At 35.8% G+C, this 8,530-nt stretch overlaps 1 pseudogene; it reads right to left on the bottom strand.

Moving 5' to 3' along the window:
• Positions 1-487: 487 nt before the first annotated feature.
• Positions 488-4,630, bottom strand: LOC114742358 (filament-like plant protein; annotated as a pseudogene).
• Positions 4,631-8,530: the final 3,900 nt, after the last annotated feature.

Raw genomic sequence — 8,530 nt, 5'->3', positions numbered from 1 at the left:
CGAATCTTCTCCAGTACTTCTCCTGATCTGCTGTTCGGAAAAGATAAACAGAAGTACAGACCCAATCCAATCACTAGACCCCACCTATCTTTCTTGCAAGGCAAAAGAGAGAGACAGAATCTATTCACGTCTTTCAAGTTTGAATTGGTCACATACGGACAATCATAGAGATGACAGACATTGTAACTTCTTCTTCTAGACTCCATCAGAAAAAACAATCAACATAAAACAAAAATCAACTTGTCTAAACGACCCCAGCACTAGATTAGGCCTAAAAATTTCCATCTGATATATGGGATGGTTGTCTCATTGTTGATGACTCATGAATTAAAGAAGCAAAGCAAAGACAGCTGTAAGGTAACAAGTCAACAAAACCACTTTGGCTTTACAAATATTGGAATTACACATAACTGTATGTATGCTTTGAGCAACCAGTGCTCTTGAAGTAAAATATGTAGCTTTGGATTCAGAAATGCTGAACCAAGAGACTATAAAGAAACAATATGAACACATTTAGTTATAACTTTTCAGTGAGTTCCTGTTCTGCTTACACTCTTACTTCTGGGGGTGAACTTACCAAAACCATTACGGCCTTTCTCAAGGGTACCAGATGATCTTAATAATATCGATGACTCAGAATTTCTTTTAGGAAAATCGAACTGATGATGCATTTTCATGGGATCAGCACCATTTTTGGGACTAGGTGTAACTTCACGAGTTAGGTCCATAGGGTTCTCTGAATCAAGCAGGAAATCTTCCAGTGTTGCAAGGGACTTCAACTGATTACCAAGGGATGCAATGGTCTTTTGGCACTCAGCAAATCTATTAGCAGCCAAAGCAAGTTCCTTCTCCTGCAGTTAAGATGTGAAGACAATTAAATGTGTGACGCAAGACATAAACTTCATGCAATTCAACAAAGCTTCACATATGGTTCCTCTAGATTTTAGCTTCAATCCTGCTAATGTGATTTATGACTAGTCTAAACAGTCTCTGGGGAAAAAAAATTAGCTCTTGTCAAGGCAAGTAAGCAGAATGGAAAATTAAGAGCAGGTTTCCAGTGTTCCTAATATGTTTTAGCAAACTGACCTGCTTCAACCTCAACTCAACGTTAACATCTTCTCTGTGTATTTTCTCAGCTTCTTGCCGGAGTTGAGATTCATGCTTCATCCTCGAAAGTTCATCTTCCAACCTCCCACTCTTGGCAACACTCTCAGCAGAGAAAGCTCGCTCCTTCTCGATCCGCTTCTCTAATGAACCAATTTTGGAAACCAAATCCTCTACCTCGCTTTTGAACAACCCTTAATTTTGATTCAGTTTCCTTATTCTTTGTTTTGGTTGACTTTAGTTCTTCATAAGCTTCTTGATTTGTTTTATTTGCAAGAGCTAACTTAGTTTGAAGCTCTGCTACCTTCAACTCTGCTTCCTTTATGCGACTCTGTGATGCCTCAAGCTGCTTTTGGCACTCAGCCAAGGCCATCTCTTTCTCAAGTCTATCTGCTTCCATTTTTCTAGCTTTTCCTCCAATTCAGCATTCTTTTGAATTACGGATTGCAATTCATCTCTCATTGCATTTTGGTCTCCACTAGGGTGATCTGATGACAGTCCTGCCTCAGCAGAAATGCTTCTACTTTCTGTATGTGGCAATGCGGCAAGTCTTTCCATCTCAAGGAAATCATCCATGAGAGTGATCTCACCTGAAGGGGCCATAAGATTTTTTCCAATGGTCTTTTCGTTCTTAAACTGATTGAGTTCTGTGATCAAAGCAGATGCCCATGATCAGAACGGCTTGGTTCACATTCATTCATCTCCCAACCCCCGGATTTGCGCACATCACTTTCAATAGCCTGTAGCCTCTCTCCATTATCTGACAGGCTGTCTGCAAAGGACTCTACATAAACTGAAGAGGCAGTCAAAGACTTGTGATCGTTACCAGAGAATGTTTTACGAATTATGCCTTTTAGTCTATGGCACTCAGCTTCAAGCTTGGCCACCTTCCTTTTGCACTCCAGCTGTTGCTTACTTGCTGTTCAGCAGCTTCTGCACTCAAATCTCTCTCAACGATCCTGAATTCTAGCTCCTCAAGTCTAGATTGTAGCTCAAGTTTAAGTCCTGAATTTTCTTTCTCCACAGCCTCAAGTCTAAGGTGAAGATCAGAACGAATTGGTGCGGAAACTTCGACTTTAGCTGTTTGAAGTTGAACCTCAAGCTCAGATATTTTGTATTCCCAGTCGCGAGAACTATTTGCAATAGCTTCATTTATCCTTTGCTCTTGTTCTTCTCTAGCTTGTCTAAGTTGCCTCATACACTCCTTAAGTGCCCCATCAAGATGACTGACCCGATCTTCAAGAGCTGAGTTCTTCTGATTTGCAGCATTAAGTTGTTGTTTCAAAGACAACACTTCATTTTCAGCCTTCTCCCACCCTAAACACACCCAAAGTCCAACATCAGGAGCTTTTCTCAATTGCAAATTTAAGCTTTCAACCTTTGAGGAAAAAAAAGAGAGAAAACTAAAGTGGTGATAAGTCAAAGAATTATGGATGAACGTCCCCAAAAAAAATCCAGTATTACCGGATTCTCCAAATATGAATTTGACCCATGGAACAGGAAAAGACAATTTTAGCTTTTACTTGAAATTTTCATCCATCAAAACCACAAAAATGTCGGCACACACTTGCAAAAAAGTAACCAACAATCAAGCAATGACAGTAGCAATTGCCAAAGATCAATGGCTTTCTCATTGCATAAAAGTCTGACAATTAAATTAGAAAAATTTTAGGGATATTGAGAACATATTTTCTTTGCCATGAACTAACTCAACAGTTGTCTTCAGTACAGGGCATGTGCATGACTAAATGGTTTGCAGTTGATTATGACTTTCAGTATCAGTTGGACTGTTTCCCATGCAAGTTTTCTTCATATTCTCCTAATAGCATCATATTTTGGGGGTTTATTTGAGTTATGATTTGGATGAACCTCAAATGTATGTGGTAATAAACATAATAAGATGAAAGAAGGTCCTAAAATAGTACCTGAGACAGCTTCTTCAGCAACCTTCGCATGCTGCTTTACCAAGTCTTCTTTGGCCCTAATATCGCGGAGAGAAGCACATAACTTTTCAGTAAGAATCTTCACATCAGTGACTTCTTCTTCAATAATGGGTGCAGCTTTAGATGTGACTTCTGGTGATGGAGTAGCTTGCGTTGGATATACCTTGGAAAACATAGCAGAAACATCAGAGTATGACTTCCAACATCAGAATAACTTGAACAACCACAGATATCAAACTCCAAACGATTCGCTATAATGGTAAAAGCTTATATGCTTAAGAAATTGATCACGGCCGAGAAAACTCATGACGGCAGATACAGAGAGCTATTTGGAACTAGTTCTTCATCTCACAGAATTGCCGTACAAATAGAGAGAAACGGTCTAGAAAGATGGGCAGAACAGAGCCACACCACTGCCCTACCTGATCATCAGAGAATCTTTCTGAATGAGACGATATTGACCCTGAACTCTCAGTTTCACCAGGGCTCTTCTCAGATGACTTCCTGCGCCATAGCCAACTTCGTCGGTCCATCTACAACGAACACGAAGCAGCACCTCTCTATTACTTCACAGCGACTATATCTAGTATTTTTGTACGCAAATCCCCAATGCTTTATGAAGAAAGTTCATGGCTAACGGAATCTAAATCTCTTGGCTTGAAGTAAGAAGGAACTTGATACCTGAGCAGGGTAAAATTGATTGATGAATGGATTCAATCGGCATACGAAACTCAGAGCTGTCAAAATCTGTATGCAGAACACACCCAGCCTGAACTGTTTAACCAGAGTACCAGACGAATATTCAAATTGAAAATAAAATAAAATGTAGTTATCAGCTTTACTTAGAATTCACTTCCCAATCCATCTAACTCGATTTTAACGTCCGGTAAAACCGCCCAAAAGTGGGATACTTTAAAGGGAGTGTAAGATGTCAGCGGTCGCAACACGTAATCCAGTGAAGATAGGCAATGGCAATACCCTATTGAAAACTAATGTTTAATAGGGTATTACTTGAGACTCAAAATTCCAACAACTTATATGACATACACCTACCGACTCGCCCCAATTTCACGCCATTTGATAGAATTGGGAACAAATGGCAATGTCGAAATATCAATGAAACCTGAATCCAGAGAACGGCTCCAAATATGACATGCAACCCAGAGCAAAAGGAAACATAAGAAAGAAACTTCCAGTACTCATCATAAAATATCTGGAAATCCCAGAGAGTAATCAGCGCGAAAAGCATTCGAGTTATTTTATTCTTTAAAAATTCAAATACCTCATCCCGGTGACTCGGTGAAAGGATGAACAAGACACATAATAGAATGCGGAGAAGAGACAGGTTCCGGAGATCTAAGAGGAATGTCAGGAGAATTGTAAGGATTGAAGAAACATCTCGGGAGGACGATTGCAGAAATATTATCCAACAGATTTGTTCCCAAGGACGAAAAATAAATTCAGAATAGGGACAGAGTGAGAAGAAGGGGTAGGACCATGTGATTGTCTTGAAGGGGAAGAGAGGGTGGGCAGAAAAAAGTCCGCAGCTAGTTTTATCTCTCTCTCCCCCTCTCTCTCGTATCGTCAAGATTTGATTTGCTGGTAAATTTATTCCAGTTTTTTCAAAGAGAATGCGCGTTATTCCCGCCCATTGGTCGACGAATTTCACTACAATCTTCACAAAACAATGAAAACTCGATTCCAATTCTATTTCTACTACTACTATTATTCTGCTTTGTACCTGATGATATTTTGATTCGAGTATGTAATTGCATCGTCCCTGTCTCACAAAAGCACTAGAATTCACACTTTCACACCTACTTTAGGATAAACAAACACTGTGATTGCGACTAGTGCGTGTGAAACTACCCCGTCTGAACTTGCGCTGTGCGCTTTGATTGCGGAATATCAACAACACTGTGAGAGCAAAATCTGTTGCTCTCTGAAGAAGATTGGTGCAATCATTTACGGTCAATAAATCATCATTTTTCAAATGTAAAATCTAAGTCTCTCAAGCCTTATTTCTCACGCTTAATATAACGTGCAAGAAAAAATGTTTAATTTATGAAAGTTATGCGTGGCAACAAGAGTTTTCTTCTCCCAAGAAAATTTGATTCATATTTTCGATTAAAAGTATTTTAAAATTATTATGATTGATTGAAATAAAAAAAATTAAATTATTAAAAAAATTACAATTATAAGCTTTGGATTGGTAATGCTTTTTACACAAATAAAAGGATTTGGATCAACAATTTCTGTCTTGATATGTTTTTAAGATTAAATAATTTGTTTCTAACAACCTCGTGTTTGTGAATAAGGTGGGCTTAATTTTTCGAATATTTAGATACACCCAAAAAAGAAAAACTATATAGAACTTGAGGTATATGAAAAAAAAATTCATAATTTCCATTACATTTTAATGTGTAACCTTAAACTATTAATGCCCTTTTGGTTCAAAGAACAATAGAAAATGAAAATGAAAATGTAATGGTACTGTACCTCTTGTCCTAATTATAAGACCTCGAGGTCTTATAATAAGGATCAGATATAGTATGGAGTAATAAAATAATAATTACATAATATTTTTTCGGTATGCCAAGAATCATGAAATAAAACTTATATTTTATCTAAAAAATAAAAAACAAATGCAAAATCATCTTTTTAAATCCATCATGTCAAAAATGGAAGATAAAAATATCTAAATGTTGATTCAAGGACAATACAGATATCCATAGGTTGATTTAAGCAAACTTGATTCCAAATTACAGTCAAAATTATATAATAAGAATTATCTTATTTGTTGTAATGTGTTGTAATCGCACTATATTGTATTATTTTATTGTGTCAACCAAAAACCTAAACCATAGATTGCATCTGGAGGTAAATTTAAGTATATAAAAAAAAAAAAAAACTCACTAGTTGTAAACATTATTGACACCTTATTCAAGTGCATGAAAAAATACAAATTTTTCATGTCTCTTGCTTAAGTTTCCATTATTTATATGAGTATGAAAAGACATTAATTATTAACGCCAAAACACATAGGAGAATAAAATAATTGACAAGTTAGGGTGATAAATATTATGCATATATAGAAAAAAGAAGAGAAACTGTTAAGATTATCCTGAATGAAGCAACAATTCAATTTTTCCCTCATAAATGGAAATTTTGGTAATTTTTATTGTGACAAGTCAATTATGTATTCAATAATATAGATCACATGGGAATATTCCTTTTCATAGAAAAAGTGGGAAATATTATCGAGAATAAAAGCGGTGGCCCTGTTTTTGTGATAGAGTCCAACAAGAAAACGTGCTTGCAAAGTTTGACATTTTTCTCTCATCAATAAATATTGTATTTATTTCTGATAGTTTGAATTTGATGGCTACGCTTCTTTTATTTATAATAATCAATATTAACCATTTATGTTAAAACATAAAAGAGGCCACATTACTAAGTTAGGAAATAGGAAGCCCTATATTAACAAGCCATGAATGTGTTTTGGGCTAACTTTTGGAACCCAATTTAGAGTCAATAATGGAGATACAATGTATCATGAATATAATCCATGATAGATAGAGCAATTAATTTGTATCTGTACCTTATTTAAAAATTTTAGTGCATTTTATTATTTTAATTTTTTCGCCAACTACTTTAATTTTTTTTTGGTGAATAGTACGAGGCATTTAGCCTATCTTATTGCATCAAAATTGAACGTGGGAAGGCAACACCCACAAAGTCATTGTACAAGCAACCTGATACCTGTTGGGGAGGCTTGTCAAAAACCTTCAGCACCCTGTCAATACTAAAACTAAACTTAGCTAGACAGTCAGCACTATAGTTTGCTTCTCTATATACATGCTAGATCTTAACTTGTGCTAGCTTAATCAATTCAGCTTTCACAAGCTTTAACAAAGCAGAATCTATATCAGAGCTAACTATAATGTTTTCTAAAATTTTTACAACAGCAGCAGAATCACATTCAACAATCAAATATTGTATACCAAGTTTAGTTGTCAGCTGCAACCCTGTGAGGACACCCCACAACTCTGCCTTTATTGCTGTACACTACTTTAATTTTTATTTAATAACAACCAACGGTTTAATAGTGAGGTTTGGCCTAAAGCCTTCTTTGTTTGGATTTTTGGGGGAATAATTGATCAAATCAATAAATCATTTTAATTGTGGTGATTACAGATAATAGTATAATGTTATTGTTAACAAGGAAATGTTAACTAAAGCACCAGCAATACAAGCTTTAAAAAGTCAATAGGAAGGGCTTACTACATTGCATGTTTCTATTCTTTTAGTCTTTTTTTTCACATGCTAATGAAGTTTAAATGTTTTCAAAAAAGAGGCCAAAATACATATAACTCCCGTCAACTTTAGGCTAGTTACATAAGACCTCTTCAACTTTAAAAGTTTAAATTACACACCCTCAACTTTCAAATTTTAACTATAAGTCTCATATCGTTAAAATAGCCGTTAAATCTAACGGAGTGAGTGCCATGTAAGTTTATTAAAAATTATGTGGCAAATGACATGTAATTTTGATAATCTTATATTTATTTCAGGTTAAAACTCAGAATTATAGTAAATGGCATTTTAGTGGTTTAACCTATAATAATCCCTAGCTTGAGGTTCTGTTATTGTCTTGTTTTCTCAGCCTCTTGTAATTTTGTCTTGTTTTCTCAACCTCTTGTAATTCTGCAACTCGCAAGTCCTCTCTCTTCCCAACATTTGATTCATTGTTAATCATCTTTATTGTTTCAAAAATCATCTTCATTACCATCTTTCTTCTTGAACTTCTTTTCATAATTTTGAGCTTGTTCGTTTACTTATTGTGTTATCGTCTCTTTTTGTCTTGCAAGTCTGCCTCCTTGTCGGCACATTTCCTTAGGGCACATGAAACATCAGCGGCCTTGCATGGAAGTGAAGCATAGGAGTCACCAGTACACACTTTTTCTATGGAGGAAGACGATGGAGAAAAACATGGGGAGCTTTAATATCCAGCTTAAATGGCATCGTTCCAAAACAGCTCCCTCATTATCTATATAATTCTGAGATTTTCACACAAATGCATCATCTTCATGACAATTGCACAAATATGAATATTTTCCTATCAATCCCCTACAAAACAATATTTGCTGGAAAACCCAACCTCATATTCTTTGCAGCACTATTGCAAAGAATAATCTTCAAGGCGAATTCATTGAACAAAAGTGTCGGTAAGCACTTCCTTATATTTGGGTATTATTTAGGATGTGTTTTGTAGGTTCTTTGTGCTGTAGTCAAGGCCAAACTTGGTAATTTTTTCCTTCATCAATGCTTTGATTGTTTCTGTGTTCTCATTCTTGTTGGGCTATTTTTCTTTTCAATGAAACTACAAAGAAAGGATAGTGATATGTGTCTTTTTTATCATTTGCTATGCTCGTCTCTTAAATTTTAGATGATGGATTGTTCGCAATCATTTTTTACTATGA

This window comes from Neltuma alba, unplaced genomic scaffold (assembly GCF_004799145.2).
Source record: "Neltuma alba isolate B1F8T4 unplaced genomic scaffold, ASM479914v2 tig00003724_pilon, whole genome shotgun sequence".
NCBI lineage: Eukaryota > Viridiplantae > Streptophyta > Magnoliopsida > Fabales > Fabaceae > Neltuma > Neltuma alba.
Note: the sequence above shows the minus strand (reverse complement) of the source record. Positions and strands in the feature narration are given on the sequence as shown.